The 24,157-nt window shown below is 38.9% G+C and overlaps 1 protein-coding gene across 1 annotated transcript in view; it reads right to left on the bottom strand.

Annotated features, from left to right (window-relative positions):
* The window catches only part of LOC126092248 (integrator complex subunit 8), a 172,104-nt gene extending 159,227 nt beyond the window's left edge, over window positions 1–12,877 (bottom strand). Inside the window, 2 exon segments of the mRNA XM_049907758.1 lie at window positions 12,693–12,779; window positions 12,863–12,877. The gene's annotated coding sequence lies outside the window, so the exon portion shown is untranslated.
* Between the last annotated feature and the right edge of the window lie 11,280 nt (window positions 12,878–24,157).

Genomic DNA, 24,157 nt, shown 5'->3' with positions numbered 1-24,157 from the left:
TATTCATAAAACATTGAATATTCCAGAATATAAAAACATAAGAAATTTTGAGACTCTTCTAGCAAATACAATTCTTAAATAAATTGTAACTGCTGATGACGGAATTTGAATTGGTGTCTGTAGCACACCAGCCAGCGACACTAACGGTACACCACACTATATACACTACAGCTCATGGCACTGCTCCATTTCCTGAAGAAATAGGGATCCAATGTTTCAGAAGTTCTCATTGGAGCTGACTACAGCATCCTAGATCTAGATCTTATCAATGGTCCTCTGTATGGGAGTGCTGGTAGATCCTTGGGTCCTAGTCATGTTGTTACATCCCCTTCACTGTGATGCCCTCCTTTGTGGTCATCGAGTGGGTCTTCAGTTTCCTTGAATGAGAAGCCCCCATCATAATCGGGCTTCATATGAAAGAAAAGGACAACATCTCTGCACTTTTCTCTTCTCGATAAAGGGGCATAATTCTTGAATTTGTATGTGATGTTTGATAAGTAACAGATACAATGTGCCCAAAGTAGTGCTTTATTAACTTTTACGATAGTCCTATTTTCCAAACAGACATAAAAGTCCATACCAAGCCACCATGGCTGTATATCATTGGCGGGCATTATAGTGCTGTCAGTCTTTCTTTTGGGTGTCCAAGGTCCTTATGTGAAGCAGCTACCTTGTTTCTTCAGTTCTGATGATGAGGTGTTTCAGTAGTCACCCTGGGCATTATCCGGGTAATATCCATCATGATGATATCCATCATCATATCGGACTCGAACCCGCGCAATAGAAAGAATAGTGTGAAGCCTGCAGTATGTTGCTCAGCTATGTTGTATGCCAATGTCACAAAGGGCAGTATTAAACCCCAATCTCTGTGTTCAACATTAACGTAAATTGAGAATACATATGCTACCATCTTACTAAAGCATTCTGTAGCGACATTCAATTGCAGATGGTACACAGTTGTTATCCTGTGGGTGGTGTCACAATGTGAAATTACTTCTCATACGAATCTTTACTGGAAAACTTTTTCATGATCAAAGACCATCACGTGGGTTGCTCTTTGCATCAAAACATTGTCTTACCAGGAACTTTGCAATTTCTGGACCTCTGGCACTTGGCACAGCTTTGGTGACACCATAGCGTCTCCTTAAGCATCTGACTGCAAATGATATATTGTCCAAGTCACAGTTTGGATTTCTGAAGGATTCTGATATAGAGAAAGCTATTTACACTTAGAGTGAGAATGTACTTAATTTATTAGATAATAAATTACAGGCTACTGGCATTTTCTGTGACCTTTCAAAAGTCTCTGACTGCGTGAACCACAGCATTCTCCTAAGTAAATTAGAGTATTATGGTGTCACCTGCAATGCTGCAAAATTGTTTGAGTCTTATCTGTCTAACAGGAAACAAAGGATGTTGTTGCGAAATACCTGTGCAGTAAGCAGTCAGTCTTCATCTGACTGTGAATTAATTACATGTGATGTTCCTCAAGGTTCTATTTTGGGTCCATTGCTTTTTCTGGTGTATATTAATGACCTCTCATCTGTTACATTGCCAGATGCTATGTTTGTTTTGTATGTAGATGATACAAACAATGGGATAAATTCTAGTGTCCGATACCACCTGTCAGCTTTGACCAATGACATCATACATAAGGCAAAGATGCTGCAATGGACAATCTATGAATGGAACAGATCATACTCGTAAACAAACGATAGTAGCAAGCCATAAAATAATACATTTAACGTGACTATTATTTATGCATGAATTTCATTTAAATGAATTGAAGATGACTTAAATAAATAAGAACACGAGAGCAATTATGAGTGCATATATTATATTATATTTTCCACACGTACTGCAAAAACGATCTACGTAATGAACCGTCGAATAGTTGGAATCGATAACTAGAAGCAACCTATGAAGGAGGTCATTTCTAGTTACTGATTCCAGTGAACTACAGAATGCGACTAGACTTTCCAAAAATGAAAATCTTTACACACATTACTGCAAACGCAAAGAAATAAAATGCAAAAATGACCAAATCCTGGAACCGATAACTATACTACATGAAAGTCACACCAGGTACAGTAGCTCCAAAACAACACTTAGTGCAACTGATACATCAGGAATGAAATTAAAATTATGAGCAGTATAGCAAAATCATCGAAAAGGAAAACATAAAAGTGGATACATAAAAAGAAACTTACCGCATATGAACATCCAAAGGAGTCAAAGATCGAGGCTGACAAGAATGAGATAAGGGTATAACAAGAAATAATAATGTTAGAAGGTGAAACTGTAACGAAATAAGTGAAATCCAGAATAACTAATGAAAAAATAATAAGAAACACAAACTGCCAGGCGTGATTGAGGTACCACCCAAATCAGTTCTACCCAACCACCTGCCCTCAATCAGATGTAAAATTCTAAAATAATAAAAAAAATGAAACTACAAGTCAGTCACATAAACCCTCCAGTAGAGACACAACAATACCCTTCGGCCCACCATTGTAACCAGAAAATATTAAAACAGCATAAAAACCTCCCTCCAGAGTAACCAAAAAAATAGCACTCGCACAATACAGTAACATTAAAAAAAACACAATGTAAAACAAGAAAAACATATCAGACCCACCAACACCTAACTAACAAAACGAGGCTTGTACATTTTGCTGACTACTTTCACAAATGTAAGAAATAAATAATAACCTTTAGGAATACTCTTCCTCCAACAGTATTCATCTAAATGGCCTTTCAAAACTGAAAGCCTTCTCTCCCCCCACCCCTCCCAACAGATTTTACAGCCCGCCTATACCCCTCGACAGTATTAGTACATGCCCCCGTCTTATAATCTTTAAACTGAATATTGTTATTCACGACCAAATGATGATAACCTCTTTCACCCAACCCGTTGTACGAAGCAAACCCATCTGATGTGACTACAGAACCTTCTTCCACATATTCTTCTATTAAAGATGTCAAGACTTCCTACTTAAACTATAACCTCTGACCCCTACAATGACCCCCTATACTTTATAAATTCCCCGCAGACTTCTCTACAAAACGAGAACCAGTCGACTACAGTGCCACACGAAACCCCTGCTTAGTGCATGACAGATTTGCAAGAATACTCATAGCAAAAATAGTAGGTTAGAATGACAGTTACTTCTCACCCAATGATTGCAAAAATTTTATAGTTGGTTTACGGTCACTCATTTTCTGAAGCAGAATTTTCACCGTAAAAACAACTGACTCATCCATAATGAGCAGCATGAGAAATCAAGAACTTAAATCACGACTATTTATAAATCACGACTACTTTCATTACCAAACAATGCCGAAAACAAATTATCAGACAAAAACAAAACAATCTGCACCAAATTTTTAATATAGGCGCGTAACGAGGAAATCCAGAGAAATCTTTTAACATTCATCGACAGCAATCTGCGGCACAGATAGAATAACATCACACATTCTGTCATTGGTCAAAGCCGACGGGTGGTATTGGATACTAGAATTGACAATAAGTAACAAGTCAAGTACAGATTTAGAAATAGTTGCTAATCAAATTTTCACTGATATTAATAAGTGGTTTAAAGCTAATCCTTTGTCATTAAACTTTGAGAAGAGCCAGTATATGCAGTTCAGAACCTGTAAGAGATTTCCTTCCAGCATGAGTGTAACATATGAAGACATGCAGATCGAAGAGGTTGACAGTGTTAAATTTCTAGGATTAAAACTTGATAATAAATTCAGTTGGGAAGGGCATACCACAGAATTGCTTAAGTGCCTAAACAAGTCTGTATTTGCCTTGAGAATGATGTCAGATGTAGGAGATATAAATATAAAAATAACTTGTATACTTTGCTTACTTTCATTCTATTATGTCATATGAATCATATTCTGGGGCAACTCATCAAATCGAGCAAAAGTTTTTAGGGTGCAAAAGCATGTGACAAGAATCATTTGCGATGTAAATTCAAGAACATCTTGTAGAAACCTGTTCAAGGAACTTCGTATTCTAACCACTGCTTCCCAGTATATTTATTACTTAATGAAATTTGTTGCAAGTAATACATCCCTATTTCCCACCAATAGCTCAGTACACAGTATCAATACTAGGAATAAGAAGAATCTACATAAAGGCCTAAAATCACTAACCTTGGTCCAAAAAGGGACCCAATATTCAGGAACAAATTTTTAATAAATTGCCAGCAACCATTAAAAACTTGGTTTCGGATAAAGCATGGTTAAAACAGAGTTCAAAAGACTTTTTGATAGGCAACTCCTCCTACTCCATAGATGAATATCTTAACAGAGACTGTTAAGTCAGCCTAAGTTAAAATATCTGTTAGATTTCAGTTTTGACAACACTTACTCACAATAGTCAAGATTAGGTATTTTGCATATGATAAATTTATTAATAGTGGATAACAGTGTTTCATTCTGACAGTGTGTTCATTCTGTAAATATTAGCTGTCCCATTTTACTGTATTGTGTTAACTTATTTTTGACTATCTCCTGACAAATGATCAGGGTAGTAAGTATTATATTCAAATGTTTTATGTTTTTATGTCATACTTTCTGACCTGTTCCACACCCATGACAATCATCTCATTTTTAGGGTCTATGGAACGTAAACAATCTAATACAATAACAGATGCAGTGCTCACTGAAGACTACTATCCTTCGATTCCCTTTTGTTGATTTCACGAGGCCCTCAAGAGATTAACTTCAATTCGTTGGAATGACACTGTTGCACGCGGGATTTGTACCAGACGCCCCAGAGCTAGCTACTGCACATACTTTCATCACTGGCTTACAGTGGCTCACATAAAATCTAACAGATCAATAGACCCAGCCAGTAATCACTGCATCTGATTGTCTAGTTTTCACGAATCCCAGATGACCAGATGTTAGAGCACAGGGGAAATACTTCAGGATACCTAGCCATGGATGAGCTGGCATGACAAGCAAATGTTTCTGCTCCACTGGCTCATAGTGCCTCTTACTCAATGCACCATTTCCTAACTGGAATTATTGTTTGGTCATACATCCACGGTATTCAGCAGAGCTAGATTCCCCCCATGTTCAGCAGCAATGACTGTGATTTCATCCATGATGCTGTGTTCCACCAAAGCATTCCTTGAAACGTTTTCGGCATCCTTGTGGTTGCAGCCGCTTTTGTATACTACTGTGACATTGTACACCTGAAATCTCAGTGCCCATCTCACTTGCTAACCCAATAGAGGCTTCAAGCTCATCAGCCAGTACAGAGAATGGTAATCTGTCACAATAGTGAATTATCTGGCAAATAAATGCGGCCAAAACTTGTTGATGGCCTAGAAAACTGCCAGTCACTCTTTCTTGGTTGTACAGCAGTTCATCTCAGAGTTTGAGAGTACTCTGGAAGCATAAGCTATAATCTTTTCAGCAAACCTGCTGAACCTGCAGTAGAACTGCACTTATCCCATAACTGTTCATGTGGGTCTGAAATTCTGTGTCGTCATATGGTGCTGGGACTGTAGAAAATGTTAGTGCCTCGTTAAGTGGAAGGAAAGATCATACTTGCACCTCCCTACAGTAGTTCTAGCAAGGGTATGCCTTGGTATAGAAGTCTTTTATGCATTGACAGTAGTATGAGAACCTTCTGAGAAATCTTCTTACATCACAAATGTGCTGATGACTCGGAAAATCTGGAACTGTTCTCACTTTACAAATAAAACAGTTTCTTCAGAAGCCACTTGTTTCTTCTGCCACTATACAGTTAAGTGGTTCACACTATAATCTTCAGGTGGACGACTGTTAGTTTACATAGCTGGTGATGGTAACAAGTGTAACATCTTTTCACATTAGCAGACCAAGGGTGCTGTAGGGTATGTTGCGTCTTTTGAGGAACAGAAAAGACGTAAAAAGTCTGCATACTGCTGTCTGATTTATGTCCTCTCCACTGCACATTACATTTACACTGTCATTTGTCCCCCTGACTGTGAGATCGATGTCTCAACAACTGCTCTGCCTCATTCCATTGGTCTCTATCACATAACGTTCTTTGATTTACACTCAAGTTTCTCCAGATAACTTATAACACAAAACAAAATTTAGTGGTCCCATCACTGCATATGCTATGTGCACCCAATGGTTACTCCTGGACCACAAACATGCTAATATGCCCCTTGCACTAACTCCAGTCTGTTTGGGAAACTGACGATGTCCATTTACATCTCCACGGCCTCCACTCAGCTGCCTGTAAAATTGCATCAGCAGCCCCCACAATGAGTGAGATGTTGAGCTGAGCAGAACGACAAGATGTTGCTTCCGTGCAGTACTGATCTGGGTATATGATTTTCTTGTAAAAGCATTACACTGTGACCCCCATATTGTAATGTGACAGGGTGGTTTAGTTATCTCCTTTCATCTGAGTTCCACAAGTGATTTTTAATTGTGTAGTATGTATTAATAATGATTTTACTGGCATTTTAAACAAGTGTATTTTAGTAATCTTTTTTTCTTGGATGATTTATTATACAATGTTGTTCCATCACAGGAAATACTGTTTCGGTTTTTTATCCCCCCCCCCCCCCCCCCTCGGTAAATTAAAGTCCTATCGGATCTCTTTTTGTGGTTGTGTGTAGAACTACTGGTGAACTACTAAGTAATTTATACAACAGGTTAGTGGACACAGTCACTTGACGCAATAAGGATAACTAGTTTTTAAAATAGGGCTTTACACTGAGCCTCACTACTACTTATTACAAGGGCTTGTTGAAAACTAATAACTTCAATTTTTTTTATTCTATTCTCAACATCATTTGAGATATTGCATGTAATGCAAATTACTCAGTCAACTTTCCTGCATCACTGACGCATGTTGTAACCCTCTGCTACTACAGGACTCTGAGCTGTTATGTGTAATATGGTGGTGGGTAACAACTATGTCGGTGCATGAGGAACAGCAGCTGTGATTGAGTTTCTAACAATAGCAATCTATAGAATAACGAGAGCCGTGTATGGTGATCTACACACATACTCCACAAGCCACAGTGTGTGACGGAGGGTACATGGTACCACTATTGATCATTTCCCCTCCAGGGATTCCAGATTCAGTTCCTGAAACATCTTCTTCTGGGGCAATCCTAATCTTACTCTAGTCTCTGGTGAACACTAGCAGTCAAGGACAACGTATTGGGTTCTATTACTTAAGAAGTCTCTGAGCCACTCACATATCTGGGATCCTATTCCATACGCTTGTACCTTTGTTAACAGTCTGCGTTTGAGTACCGTGTCAAATGCTTTTTGGAAATCTGGAATCTGCCTGTTGCCTTTTATTGATAGACCACAGGGTACAATGTCAGAAAAGAACAAGCTAACTTTCACACAAGTGATGCTTTCTAAAACTGCACTGACTTGTGGATATATTTTTCTTCTGAAGGTAATTTATAAAATTCAAACTGAAAATATGTTCAACAACTCTGCAGCAAACTGATGTTAAGGATATTGGTCACATGGGACTTTGCACTGACCAAGAGATTTGGGGGTGGGGGTTTCTTTTGCTTTCTCTACTGGGACTTTTGGCTATGATGTTGCTGTCATCAGCAAACAGTACTTTTGCTCCATGTCTTGTGCTGTCTACAAAGTCACTGATTTGCATTAAGAGTAGAACTGGAGCCAATACAGTACTGTAGGCAACACCTGTGTTTATCTGCTTCTTGTCTGACAGTTTTTTTACTATAAATTTACCGTCATCTACTATCTCTACCTTTCACACCCTGTTTTCCAGACAAGACTCTAACTAAACGTTTACTATTCTTCTTACAACTAGCTGCTTCTAGCATGTTTAGTAGTATTTTATGGTCAACAGTGTCAAAAGCCTCAGATAAGTCTAAGAATTGCCTGTAATACAGTCATCCTTGTCAAGAGCTTCAACTACCACTTTTGTAAACTTTGTAATGGCCAATATTGTACTTCTCCCACTTCAGAATCAAACTGGGGTTTGAAACATCCTGGCATATTAAAACTGTGTGCCGGACCGAGACTTGAACTCGGGACCTTTGCCTTTCGCAGGCAAGTGCTCTACCAACCGAGCTACCCAAGCATGACTCACGCCCTGTTCTCACAACTTTTAATTCTGCCAGCACCTCGTCTCCTACCTTCCAAACTTCACAGAAGCTCTCCTGCGAACAGCATTTACCACCTAAGCCACGCCAAATGTGTTTTATATGTTTAGGAAGTTACTAATTTCACTCTCAGCACTTGTATTAATATTCAGTAGTCACATACTATTATATTAGTTTTGAAGGCCAACACTCTTTCTGGGAATTCAATTAATTTGATGAAACAAGTACCTATGTTATCTATGTTACCACTAGATAGGCAGTACATGCAATGAATTAACAACTTCTTATAGCTGTCTATCTTTGTTGGTTCAGTTCAAAATATTTATCTACACTAATTGTGATTACATCATCTTTAGCTTTAAAGTGTGTGCCACCTCTGATATAAACACATGAACCCATCCTTTAAAGAGGATCAATAAAATATTACGGTACCACCCGTCTGCTTTGAAATGTTACATAACTTTGTTATGTTGTGTGATGTCATGTTGGCACAGCGTATTTTTTTTAATGGATTGCGTTTGCAGAGGGCATTATGCAGTATGCGATGGCACTCCCTAGCATGCGACACTTGTTTCTAAATAGCTTATAAATGCTGTTAGTAATTCATACCTCTTGACCGCTGTTTGTGAGATTACATAGGTAGAGTTTGTGGCAGTTTGCTAGTGAGCTATCTTAAAGTTGGCAGTTATAGGGAATAGGTTTGTTTCCGGGTTTGGAAATATTAGTGTGGTTTGTTGTTTATGGTTGGAGATTTAATTTTATGTTTTGTATTTTGTTCGTTATGGATATGACAATGAAGTTCATGAACAGGTTCCCGCATCCTCAATGGGGGACAACATGTCGACTATGATTAAATTCCTACAGTTGTTTGGTTTCATTACAGAGTATATGAAGTGTTAGGTTCATGGAGGTGTGAGATTGACCAAAGTTGCTGGATCTCAGATCAGGGTCTAGTAGATGTGGTCCTGTCGACAGAATAATGTATGATGTTTTATCTGAAGGGGTTCCTGGTCTGAGAAGTCTAGGTTACCCAATAAAAATATTGTGTTGATGATATATTAGATTGCTAGGTTTATGTGTTGGCTGACTTTGAATGGTAGGTGTGTTCCTTTTTACTGTAGTATGTATGAGGTACGTGCATTTATGTGCATAATTTTGTGTTTCTGGTATATCACGATTACTATTAATGCAATATTTTATAAAATTTTTGGTTGTGTTGTTGGTAATGATGTTGGACTGTGATTGGTAGGTATTGTGGAGTTTGTTTTACCTACACTAGTGAGGTTAGGTTTCCGAAATTAGCTATATGGGTGAGTTTTGGTTTTATTACTGCAGACATCATTTTGGCTATAACGATCAAATGAAATTTCCAGCACTATGTTTTGGAGCTAAGAGAGGGATTGTGGTATTGTGGACTTCACATGTAGATCAAGTGAATTTTCAATACCAAATTTTTAATTGTGGTTTTCTTGGTTGCTGATGATTTTGTTTGCTTTATTTTTTGCATTAGTGTTTGTTTTGGTATGTCTTCATTATCAGAATTGTTCTATATTTAGTTTGTCCCCTCCCAAACCCCCTTAATTTCCACAGTTATCTCACAAGTTTCATGTTATTTCTGCAATTAAAAATTTTTCCATTATTTTTGTGTCTTTGTATGAGTAATGAGTGATGTTATGGGTGCAGTTGTTTACCAAGCAAGAGGTACATAACAAGTACTGCCAACATACAGGTGTAACCACTAGGCTGGCTTTCCTCAAGTCCATGCAGCAGCCTCCAGATGGTCCCCACAAACCTAAACCTCTTCCTGCTTCTGTGCCACTTCCTGTAGCACACTGATACTGTAGACAGCTGCTGAATGGAGCACTGTCAACCATGGACTGCATAGTTTCTGCTATGTACTGCTGGACATGGAAATCCTTTCACTGACAGACATCACAATACAACATATCATGGACAAACACAAGCAGTAACAAACCAGCAATCAAACAGTTCAGTACCTGCACTCCATTCATTACAACTCTCTGAAGACTACCTTCTGGCTTAGTGGTTGCTATTTACAGAGTAATTGGACTGTCAAAAGTATTTGCAACATAACTATTTAGCAGACTGCCAAGAGACAGCAAAATTATTAGATATTACTGTATTAGGTTTAGGATATTAAGTGCCACACATTGAACTGTACCAAAGTATCATTTTGTAAAACACTCTTAATACATATTATTAATTTCTTCTTATGGTGTTGTCACATTTCTGTTTTAGTGTACCCTATCAAACAAGTGTTAAGTGGCAAGTGACCAGTGGCTGCCATTAATGAATTAGGCGTATAGGTTTTCTGCTACTGTTGATGTCTGAGCTGTATTCATAGTAGCATTCAGTTACCACTTTCACAAGTGCCATTTTGTATAAGCTTGACGAAGGGTGGCCACCACTTTGATGACATCAGGGATCAAAGCCAACGGGTTGTATCGCAATCTTTGGTTTACAGTAGCAACTTGCACGTTCATATGATGATAGCACAATATGCTGTTTATCCCTGTTTCCACACCAGTGCTCTGTAATGCATATCACTGTGCTGTTCAAAGGCTATAATTCAACTTCAAACTGGTGTTCCTTTTTTTAACAGACTGTCAATTTTTATGAAAAACAGATAATGCAGAGCAAATTTCTGTGCTGTTTGCACTCTTTGGTGTTGTACATTCTCTCTTCCATACACACACTGAAGAAATATCTAAACTGGTTGACATACTTAAGGAGCCTGATGTCATGATTTATATATGTATATATATTAAAAAAGGCTAATTATCCTATGAATGACAATAGGTATTTGGCCACATATGACACCACACCCAACTGCTATACACTAATTCACTTCCACTCCAACTGAGGTGCAGACCATGCCTAGTATAGCCTCATCTCCTGACAGCCCCATAGGCACTAGTGACCGGACAGCAGTCGTTAGTGCCGTCTCCAACCCTGCATCATACAGCACAGTCAAGATTAGGCCATCTGCCACTAGAACAGCTTAACATTGCACACATTGTTACAGATTCTATAGCTCACCATCTATGTAGCATTATCCCCCTATCCCTATCCAACCAGTTCCCCACTCCACCCACCATCACTATAGTAGCTGATCAACTTTCCTGAAATCCTTTTCACAGAGACCCCCTAAACCTTCGATCACCTAATTCAGCCCGGCACTCGGCTCGAAAATGGCGGTGACCTCATACTCCTCTCCTAACTTCTACTGTAATTGAGGGCCTATTGCTCTGCCACGATTCCTACATAGCAGCAGCACACTCTTCTTCCTATCATTAGTGTTATTCCTAGCCTTCTTACTCACACATTTACTGACACACATTTCCTACTCCTACACAATCTTCAAGCTTGTCAATCTGGCAGTTGGAACCTGTTGCCGATTGACATCCTCCTGTTAGCCTTATTATCAACAGCCACTTCCACCACCTCCTCCTCACTAACCTCTCCTGACTTCGTCCAAATGTGCCTGAAGGGGAGAGATCTTCCTTTTCTGCTCCTCTATTAACCTGTTCATATTGCATATTTTGCAGATGCACAAGAGTGTCTCAGTAACCTCCCGAAAAGTTCTCCTCACTACATTCCCATCAGTCAAACCATTTACTACAGCTCCAACAATGCATCACACTATCTACTTTTGATGGCAACTCCAACAGTTTCCATTCATAGTCAAATGAAATATCCATAGCAAAGGGATAAAACACTAAGTATGTGAAACTCAAATAATATTCTGAGATTTTAACTAACAAAAATTCAAAGCAACAAAGAAAAAAGTCACTAGCACAGCTATCCAGAGCAAAAGGTACGTATGAAATAAGCATGGATGAGCACAGTTCATTGGTCCCTGAGTGCAGTATGTTAACAAAAGTCGTACATACATAATGACCATTGGAAATTCAGTATACAGGTAAAACCTTAGTATAGTAATCACTAAACATACTGAAAAAGTGTTTAAAAAGTGAAATAGACAAAAAATATGACAAAAACTTGTGTTCTGATCAGCATTAAAATCACACTGAATAATTATAATTAATACAATAAATATTAGTAAAATAAAATAAAAGGATGTCTTCTAAATCAGGAAACAATCATACAATTTTTGACAACTGTTTTATGTCAACTTCACTGAACCCACACGTTTTTAGATGTTTGCCAACTGAATTCTACTGTATGAACACATCACGAGTTGTAGGATATAACTGCTCGTGTAGACTAATGTTGCTAAGCCTACAAAAAAACAATTTCTGTCCCTCAAAAGAAAATACTTGGTATTCTCCTTTAGTGTCAGAATTAACACTGCTAATACTGATGATAGCATGTCATAACTATCATTCAAAATCAGGCAGTACACTATAACCAATTATTCATATTCTTAAAATATCACCGATCTATATTTATACTCTGTGAACTGCTATACAGAATTTGAAGCAAAATACAATGAGTATCAGTTCTCATTTTTCACTAGCAAAAGATGAGATGGAAAGCAGACTAGACAATCTCTGTAAGAAGTAGCACGAACATCATGTTATGAATTACCTGAAATAAGGTTACTCAAATGTCACTACCAGCCATGAGCCCGAGTTTTCACTGTTGCTGAACTTCAATCAGTTAATTCGAGTCTAACTGCAAAGAAAGCATCACTCAGATACCTGATTGAGAGACTAGTACTCAATATGAACACAAAACATCTGTTAGATAATGCGTACCCATAGCTTTTACTCAGTAAATGTTGGGTCCCAGAACATTTCCGGAGAACAACGAAACAGAGGCTTTATGGCCTTCACTATTCTACGCAGTGAAGCTCCTTCAAACACAACACAAACATACTGGCATTTTTAGCTTCGACGGAACGATGGAAATATTATTGATTTTAACGTCTCGTCAATATCGAGGTCATTAGTGACAGAGCATATGCACGGATTATGCTGAGGAAATCGGTCGTGCCCTTTGAAAGGTATTATGCCGGCATTTGCCGGATGCGATTTTGGAAAATCGCGGAAAACCTAAATCTAGATGCCCTGACTCGGGTTTGAAGCGTCGTCCTCCCTAATACCAGTCCAGTGTGCTAACCACTGCGTCACTTCGCTCGGTGTTAGCTTCGACTACTGAGTCACATTTTGAGGGCATAAGTCACAATCCTACTCCAGGCTAACAAGGACAAAATACTAATTCCGGAGCTTAATTAAATATTAATTTTTTCGGCCTATGCCGATTTATTCTAAGCCACATTAGACTGATGACAAAAACTATTCGTTTCAACTATAACACTACTCACGAAAACAGTAACTTACATGTGCAAAACAACAACTACAACACTGTACACAGTACACACCGATGACAACAACATCACCTATCACAGAACACCTATACCCCGAAGCTGTGAAGATAAAACCGATACGAGTGTATCGATTATCACAAATGTATCGACTCATCGACATCCAACTATTGCAGCTGTCATGATTACCACGGCCTTTATGTCCAAAATTCCTTGATGGCTTGGCTCCATACTTCCGAAGCCCAGTTCAAGTCACGTGGAAACATTCCACTATGCCATTTCAAATGCTAGCATTAAGACGCTTCGTTAACGGACTGTCACGCCATGTCAGTGTTGGGGATATGTGAACAAACTTTTTCCAGTGTGCATAGTGGCGCACAAGATGATGTGCAGAGTTCATTAGACTCTATGGAATATACATGTTCCGTGTTTGTTGGGGCACCGTAATATAATTTGCAGATGTATTAATATGTGATGTACGAATAAAGCATAAGCTTATTTTGTCCCTTAATCGTGTTACCTGTCATTTAGCTGCGTTAACCTGCATAAACTACAACAGGTTATGGGCCCAGGTACTGGATTAAACCCAGATAGCACAGTAAGCCGGTTTCAAACTTGTTTCCAGCTGTAACGTTCAAGTATATAAGCTTGATCAAAGCTGGAATATTCAAGCCTGTTAGCTGGATTCTAGCTTGAAATAAACATCAAAGTTGGCAGAGTTCAAGCTATATTTCAAGCTTGACTTATCAAGCTTGGCTCCAGCTGTATCTACACACGTGGAATACAGCTTGGTATTTACAGCTTGTTTTAAGCTATATAAATATTAATCTGAATTTATTGAACCTAATTAATTACGTTACGTAATATTTAACATTTGTAACATTAACGTACCGAACTGTCTTCTAGTATAAAACAAACTTGTCAACGAACCACAACCATTAACGCGCGTCACAAAGGTAAAAAGCCGTAAACGCAACTTTACGTTACGTAATATTTAACATTTGTAACATTAACGTACCGAACTGTTTTCTAGTATAAAACAAACTTGTCAACAAACCACAACCATTAACGCGCGTCACAAAGGTAAAATGGCCGTAAACATAGCAAGGCTCAGAAAACTAAATAAAATAAAATAAAACAGAACTGGAGACAGCCACACTCAAACCAAACTCCGCGCCGCCATGATGTCACACACAACGACACCCTTACGTCACGGCTTATAAACGCTTGTGGCGCTTCCCGTGGACGTCTATGGAAGCTATGCTGCGCGCGCATGTGCTGTACAGCCTTCCAGGGAAATTACAGTTTATTTCAAGCTTGGGAAAATTATTTTAATTCAAGCTAAATTTTTACAGCTTGATGTAAACTGTGTAACAGGTTGATTTTTCAATCTTGAATTTTCAACTGAACCTAAACTCAATACCCACCTTGAAACAAGCTGTGTAACAGGTTGATTTTTCAATCTTGAATTTTCAACTGAACGTAAACTCAATATCCACCTTGAAATAAGCTTGAGTGCTAGCTGGGAAGAAATAATCAGATTAGATTAATACTAGTTCCATGGATCATGAATACGATATTTCGTAATGATGTGGAACGAGTAAGCTTTAAGGTGGCGTGCATTTGCGCAAAAGGTGCGCGGAAGTTCGTATGAACTTGGATGGTGTACGCTATACGAAGAAGAAAATAACTGTAAAATGAGTACAACACAGATACCGCAAATAGAGCGGCTTGTAGGGCGCGAAAATTACGCGACCTGGAAATTTGCCGTTGAGGCGTATTTGCACCTGGATATCTCATGGGACGTCGTAAACGGTAAATTGGCACCTACGGAATGAAGTTTTGCTACTAAGCATCGGAAGGCGAAATCAAAACTACGCCTTTTGATTGATCCAGTGAATTATGTTCACATAGAAAAGGCTACGTCAGCAAAGGAGGTATCGGACAAACTGAGAAACGCATTTGAAGATGGTGGTTTAACCAGAAAAGTAGGATTACTTCCTGAGCTGATAACAACAAGACTGAATAAGTGTAAAAGCGTCGATGAATATGTTAATAAAATAATTTGAATCTCCATTCGTCTGAGGAATATTGGTTTTGAAGTTGCGGATGAATGGATTGGAACTTTATTGTTAGCTGGACTACCTGAGAAATATTCGCCAATGATTATGGGTTTGGAAAGTTCGGGAATATCCATTACAGCGTTTAGTGCTAAGGTAAAAATTCTACAAGACGTGAAGAATAAACCAGATTCTAACGCTTCAGAAAAAGAAACAGGGGTCGGCTTTATACTCTAAGTACAAGAAGAACAAGCCAATAAGATGTTTCAGATGCCATAAAATTGGACATATTGCTTCAAAGTGTAGTTCAAAGTTAAGTATAAAAGAAAAGGGAAATACAGAAGCGTCCGATCTTACCCGTCGGCTTTGACCCATGACGTCACAAATACCGCGGAAACGACTATAAACAATTCCAATATGGCGGATATAAAAACATCGCATACGTATTGTAAACACTGAAATACACAAGTTTCACAAAAAGCCTAATGACTGTAACGGGACAAGCGTGGGAAATTAGGGGTTTTTGGGTGCGGAGAAACTAAATATACAGAAATGTAGCCACCGACCGCCATTCAAAACCACGCAAAACAACGAAATAAATCAACATCACAAAACTGACCAAATACCAAAAAACACATTCCTATCCATAATCGGACACTTCCCTTAACCTATATAGCTCAACAGAACCTACCGATCACATCCTCCAATAGAAAACTAAGAAACGAAAGCTTCCCTTACACCTACATACATCGGCACTTATGCAGTTTAGCAGGTACGGAAAAAATTTTTCATTTTTTTTCAAAATTTGATCATCATGTGTCGTTATGCGGTGGGGGGAGTCTGCAGTGCCCCCCCCCATCCCCCCACAGGCTTCATTAGTGTCAAATCAATATTTTCGAATCATAGGCGGCCGCTGCCGCGGCCGCATTCCAAAAAAAAACTCCCAACCTAACCTCAAGTGGGCTACGCTACAGATCAATATGTTCATCAAATTGCTTCATATTACGTATACATGTTCATTAGTGTCAAATCAATATTTTCGAATCATAGGCGGCCGCTGCCGCGGCCGCATTCCAAAAAAAAAACTCCCAACCTAACCTCGTATTCAGGGCTACGCTACAGATCAATGTGTAGGTCCCTTACGTCACGGGTCAAAGCCGACGCGTGAGATCGGATGTTTCCAACCTATACCCAATACACAAAACATACATAAATAACAAAAAAAAAAAAAACGGAACTTACCTCAAAAAAGTTCCAGCTCCACAAACTAGATTGGCCACCACAATCACACACAAATGCACACACGCACGCACGCACGCACGCACACACACACACACACACACACACACACACACACACACATACAAAAACACACACACACACACACACCAACGAAAAAATACTGAACTAAAATGAAAACCCAACCCACCCAAACGTCAACCCCCTCCCTCACAACTCCAAAATACAACACACAAACACTATACAACAAAATAAACCACCCACCCACCTACCCAGCCCACCCTAACTAACCACTTTCGGTCTATACATTTTACCCACAGCCCTTAAAAAAACCCGAAGAATGCAATAGCCCTCTGGGACACTCTTCCGCCAACAGTAGTCATCTAAATGAGACTGAAGGTTGGAAGAGCGCCTCTTCCCCCTCCCAAGAACTGACTTAACCGCTCCCCACATCCCCTCAATTGTGTTAGTGCAAGCCCCAGTATCATAATTCTTAAACTCTAGACTGTGGTTCACTACTAAATGATTAAATCCCCTCTCACCCAACCCCCTATATGAAGAAAACGCATCTGAAACTACTGTGGACCCCGGCTCTACATACTCCTCAATTAACCCCACTAATTCAGGCTTCGACCTCCCCTCCACAACCCTAAAAACACATTCAGTACCCCCACCCCCCTGAACAACAGCCCCCCACACCCAAAGACCAGCCACAGACTTCCCCCTCCCATACTTCCTTTTACCAAACTGCGACTCATCCACCTCCACAACCACCCCATGCCCACCCAACTTACCCCTGTACTTAATAAATTCGGAACACACCTCACGACAAAAGGAATACCAGTCTAAAACAGTCCTCTCACTCACACCAGTCTCAAACGCGCAAAAACTCTGCCCGCAACTATAACAAAAATAATACGTAATAAGCACAATCTCACGCATGGCCAATCTAGACTTCTCGAACCAGGTACCACGCCTTACAGAACGCCATACGCCATCTTTCCGGCAACACCACATGTATCCGTCCCTGGTCCGAGAGTCCGGAACTTTAACCAATTTCATAGGTTCACGGCACACACCGCACTTCACGACCTCGGCAATTAAGCCAAATAGCTGAAGAAATTTAATCAGCTCTAAAGCTGTCTCCCCCATCATCGCCCTCAACCGAACACTGTTAAGGCGGTCTTTCATATCCATTCCTGAACAAAAAACCACAACCAAATACACTCAATAACAAACTCACCCGACGTACAGCAATGAGCATTAAATTAACCATTAACTCACTAATAGAAATTCCGCTTCAAATCCAACACCTGAGCAACAGAAAACTGACCCCACCACACGAAACAAACGAAACAAACGAAAACCATGAACACACCACCAGAGAGCACGACAAACAAAAACAAGACATCTACAAACACGCCACAATCGCAAATCAAACTCCGCGCCGTAATGACGTCACACACCACAACACGCTTACGTCACGGGTCAAAGCCGACGGGTAAGATCGGACGCTTCTGTTGACCCAAGAAAAGAAGCATGTTAATTCTAGTAGTCCTGAGAGAAAGACTACCGATAAAGGTAAGGCATTTTCTGTTTTTTACTCTTTTAATGAAGCAAGTGACGGTCATGCAGAAAGGTTCCTAGATTCAGGAGCATCTGTGCACATTACCAAAGCTGCATCTGGTTTGTATGATGTTCAGTCAAGGACTGACATTGGAATTTCTACAGTTGACGGATCTAAGTTAAGGTGTGAACTTGCAGGAAAAGTGGATCTTAATTTGCTTGTGAATGAGCAAAAGAAATTTGTTACTGCTCATGATGTACATTATGTAAAGAATATCGCAACTAATTTGTTGTCAGTAAGTGAAATAGTAAAGAAGGGTAATAAAGTTATCTTCGATATAGAGGGAGCCAAAGTGCTAGAGTCTTGTGGTGACATTATAGCTACTGCAACTAATGTTAGAGGTATTTACCAAGTGAATACCGTTCAAAATACTGCTGAAACAGGAAATCACTCCGTTTATGCTGCAAAAGGTTTCTTGTGGCATAGTAGACTTGGACATTTGAACAGGAAAAGTATGACTTTACTGAAGAATATGGCAACTAGGGTGGAAAATTATGGAATGAATAATGTTCAATGTGAGGTGTGTTTGCAAGGGAGGCAGGCTAGATTGCCATTTAAATCGAGTCAGAGCAGATCTACTGAAGTCTTGCAACTCATACATTCAGATCCCTGTGGACCTAGGGAGAATGAATCCTTAGGAGGTAGCTTCTATTTCCTGACGTTCATAGATGATTTTTCTAGATACATGCATGTTTATTTTATAAGTAGCAAGGATCAAGTGAATGATGTATTTGCTGTTTATTGCAAAATGGTCAAAAGACAGTCTGGGAAGAAAATTAAAATCATTAGATCAGACAATGGATCAGAATATGTAAGGAGACGGTTTAAGGAACAGTTGAATGAAATTGGTATTAGGCATCAGACTACCATTTGTTACAGTCCTCCTCAGAATGGAGTTGCAGAACGAACCAACAGAACCATTGTAGAAAAGGCAAGAAGTATGTCAAGCGATGTGTTTTTGGGCAGAGGCTGTGTCAATAGTAGTGTTTTTATTTAACAGATCACCTACCAAAGCTGTGACACAAGACACCTTATGAAGTATGGACTGGGAAGAAACCGGATCTAAAGCACTTACAAGTCTTTGGATGTGAAGCCATGGTTCAGATTCCAAAAACATTAAGAGGAAAGTGGGATGCAAAATCTCAAAAATATATTTTGGTTGGTTACTGTGAGGATTCAAAAGGCTACAGATTTTATAATCCTGTGAATAATAAGATAATAAGTAGTAGAGATGTATTTTTGGAGGATTATAGACCTAAAATAAAGGAAAGTAGTCAAAATGACACAGTAATGCAGCCAAGCATAATGTGTGATAATGCTGAAACAGAGATGGAAACTGAAACAGAGGAAGACGAGAATAAAGAGGAAGCTGATGTGCTACCTGAGAATCAAATTGAGGAAGAAGATTCAACAGAGGAAGTCAGTTTAAGGCGGTCTTCACGTATAGCAAAACTGAAAGAATATCCAGATTATGAAATGTATGCTGCCCAAACAATCAACAATGAACCAGTCACAGCAGATGAAGCTTTAGCAAGTTCAAATGCTCAATAAGATTGGAGAAAAGCTATTGAAAAGGAACTGCAATCTTTTGTGGATAATGATACATACGAATGGGTTGATATGCCTGAAAATAAAAAGGCACTAAGAAAGAGATGGGTGTTAAGTATTAAAAATCCTGAGAGTGCAATACCAAAATTCAGAGCCGGATTGGTAGTTAGAGGATGTTCCCAGAAAGAAGGAATAGATTACAATGAAACTTTCTCACCAGTGGTGAAGTATTCATCATTAAGAAATCTTTTAGCTCTGACTGTAAAGGAAGACTTATTAATTCAACAAATGGATGTGAAAACAGCCTACCTGAATGGAAGACTGGAAGAGGAAATATATGTGAGTCCACCTGATGAAGTTAAGCAACCTTATCAAGGAAAAAGGAGAATTTGGCATTTGAAGAAAGGCATATATGGATTAAAGCAGAGTGGCCATTGCTGGAATAAATGTTTGCAAAAAATTTGATAAAAGTAGGCATGTTACAGTCAAAGGCAGATCCCAGTATATATCATGAAAGGAGCAATGAAGAAATTGCAATCATGGCCATAGGGGTAGAAGATTTTTTTATTTTAACCAATAGTGAAAGCCAGATGGACTTTTTTAAAGAACAGTTACAGTAAGGATTTAATATGCAAGATTTAGGGGAAATTAATCAATACTTAGGCATGAAGATTCTAAGAAGTGCCAACAGAGAAGAATTATGTATTGATCAGTCTCTGTACACAAGGAAGATCTTAGAAAAGTTCAATATGGAAAATTGTAAACCTATTTCTACTCCTATGGAAAACAATGCAAAACTTCTAATAACTGATGATGACAAGAAATGTAAGGAAAGTGTACCCTATTTGGAAGCTGTAGGAAGTCTACTGTACTTAGCACACACTTCCAGACCAGACATCACATTTGCCACAAATTCAGTAAGCAAGTTTTGCAGTGATCCGGGAGAAAAGCACTGGATGGCAGTCAAGAGAATATTCAGATATTAAAATGGAACTGCTGATTATAAGTTAAAATATTCTAAAACTGGAAACATAAATTTGGAAGGATACAGTTTATAAGTTAAAATATTCTAAAACTGGAAACATAAATTTGGAAGGATACAGTGATGCAGACTGGGGAAATGACTTGGAAAGCAGGCACTCCATTACTGGAAGTTTTTTTTTGACTAATGGGGGGATTGATATCGTGGTCATGTAAGGGACAAAGAACTCTGTTGCTTTGAGTACTGTAGAAGCTGAATACATGGCCTTGTCCTCCACTTTGGATCCGTACACGGATGAGTGAAATATAATCTCCTGCTATATTGAAGCCAACTGTGATATTTTGGGACCTATTAAACTAGCAAAAAATAATGTCACCAGTGTAAGATCCAAACATATTGACATAAGGCATCACTTTATGAGACATCATGTGGAACAGGGGAATATAATCCTCAGTTATCTATGCACAGAAGAAATGTTATCTGATCTCCTAACCAAGCCTCTCAGTAAGGACAAATTTCAGAAGCTGGTGAAACATTATGGTTTAACCTGGGATGTATAGTGTTGAGCAGCTGAAAAATATTTGTTCAAGGGGGAGTGTTGGGGATATGTGAACAAACATTTCCAGCGTGCATAGTCGCACACAAGATATGATGTGCAGAGTTCATTAGACTCTATGGAATATACATGTTCCGTGTTTGTTGTTGGGGCAACATAATATAATTTGGTAGTCAGATGTATTAATATGTGTTGTGCGAATAAAGCATAAGTTTATTTTGTCCCTTAAATCATGTTACCTGTCATTTAGCTGCATTAACCTGCATAAACTACAACAGTCAGGCATGCCATGTCAAGGTTTCTTTGGAAAAAGGTTTGACAGTGGCTTTGTGTGATAATGTCGGAAGTTAACCAATTTTCGCTGTGCTCACGAATGATAGATTTTGTGCTGTTGTTTCTTCTCAAACTGTATTTTATTATTATGCTTTGTTTCCATGTGAAATTGCAAATCTTGCATGGTGATTTGGATTTTTTTCTTTTTTTGCACTGACTGATCTTCCACAGACGAGATCGATACATGAAAACAAAAAATTATTTAGGAACAGAGCTGACACCTACATTTACCTTTTCCATATCTGTGACCATATGATGCTCAGACTGGCATGGTACATCAATTCCACCCTCAGTCTCTAATCTTCTAAACAAAGAAGAAGCTCATCTACTTTGTTCTTTTTTTTTTATTCCCCGATATTTTGATTCAATATAGTAAAATTATTTTTTGTTTTGCTTTTATGAGAACTAGTGACATAGGCCTACCAACATTATTTTTCACTGAGAATCTTATGATTTATTAACATCTCTAGCACCTGTCCGAGCTTCTCATTTTAAAGCTTATTTTCATTTGATGTTGAATCACTGGACACTGGTCTTAGCCTAAAAAAGAAGTACTCCCATGAGTTTCAGTGCTCCCCTTAAAGATTTTGCTAGCATTCTGGCCAATGTATCCTTCCCTTTCCTATTGAGATGCAGGCCATGCCTTGTGAAGTCCCACCTACCAATAGCATGAACAGGAACCAGATCTATGCCTGACAAAGTAGCCGCCCAAAGCAGCTGAACTAGCTCCATATTGACCCTCCTGGCAGAGCTGTTCAGTTGGGGCAGATCATACCACAAGTAAGCAGAAACCAAGCCAACATTTGTATGGTTCGTTGCAGATGCTATTTTTACCAGGTCAGACCCAACATTGATCTCTATCAATACTGTTTCCTGCTCCACCCACTATCACAACATGATCTTACACGTGGCAAAGTCATGCAATGGGCTCAAAAAAACTTGTAATCTAGTGTCTGTCACCTAATTTTTCCTACAGGATCTGGCCCGCACCTCTTCCGTAGGCAATACCCAACAACAGAACTTTCCTCCTACTTTATACGTTTTTTGAAACAGTTGGTTTTCTAGAGAAAGTTTGTTGAGTACTGAATACACTTCCATCTACCTGAGTCCCTTCCTTCATTAACTGAGGTAGCAAGGCAAATCTATTGTTTGTGCCCATAAAGAAACTGTCAGATACTGTTCTCTTCCTGTGGCTCCCGTTCCTTGCTACCATTCTGTTCCCACCTATCTTCTTCCTTCTTCCCCCATAACCTCATCAGTTCCTCCCTACCACTAACTAGTTGAGCCTTAAGGGATCTAATCTTCCCTTCCTGTTCAGCTATTTTCCTATCCCCTGAACATACTTTGCAATAGCACAGAAGTGACCCATTTACTTCCCCAGTTCCCATGCTACTACATTTTCCACAATGTAACCATCTGTCACAACAGATGCGTAAAACTCCAGAACTAACTTACCTATGGCAGCTCAAAAACTTCTCACTCATGGTTGTTTACAGTCATTTTACAAAATTTATCTACACAATACCAGTAAAATTCTAGTAACTATTTATCACAAGAATGATTTAAGTTATATGTGTATACTTTTGATATAGTAACATAATGCACTTAAAATAATGTTAAAACTCAAAACCTCTATACCTGAAAAATTGGGCCTAAGATTAATAATGTTACAGTGCAGATTATGGCATTAGAGCTGTGAAAAGAGTTAAATACAATGAGGATGAAACAGAAATGTTGGATGTGAAAATGGATTTCGCACAGGGATAAATCAGGGGCTTCAAACACATTTATAAAAGAAATAACACTCAAAGACGAAAATGCTGTCTGCCATGGCAAACCAACATCTGTCATGTAAAAGACATCTGCAGACGTGCCACACCCAAGATTTTAGAATCTTATTGCATTCATTAATGTAGGCATTTTAAATGACTAGTTCTTAGTTTAACAGCTGCCACACCAAACTCGGTGCTGTTTTTTGCATACAGTCCATGATTTATACACTGTTTGTTCTCACAAACCACAACACTGTACAACTAACTTTTTTTGTAACAAGTTATTTGTTTATTTATTCATCCAAAAAACTTAAAGATGATGGGATACACCATTCGTTTGCAAATATTGAATCTCTCTCTCTCTCTCTCTCTCTCTCTCTCTCTTTCTCTCTCTCTCTCTCTCTCTCTCTCTCTCACACACACACACACACAGCTATAGAGAATTTAACAGTAATGTTAGGCTCTTGTTCTTGTAGTTCCAGAAGCTGTGACAGTGTACTGGCCGAACACAGTTTTCAGCAGTAATTACTCCATGACGGCTGTGACAGAATGTTCATGTTTCAAAACACAGCCATGAGGGAGCTGTGGGGTAGACAAATGGCATCACAA

Source organism: Schistocerca cancellata, chromosome 7 (assembly GCF_023864275.1).
Source record: "Schistocerca cancellata isolate TAMUIC-IGC-003103 chromosome 7, iqSchCanc2.1, whole genome shotgun sequence".
Classification (NCBI taxonomy): domain Eukaryota; kingdom Metazoa; phylum Arthropoda; class Insecta; order Orthoptera; family Acrididae; genus Schistocerca; species Schistocerca cancellata.
Note: the sequence above shows the minus strand (reverse complement) of the source record. Positions and strands in the feature narration are given on the sequence as shown.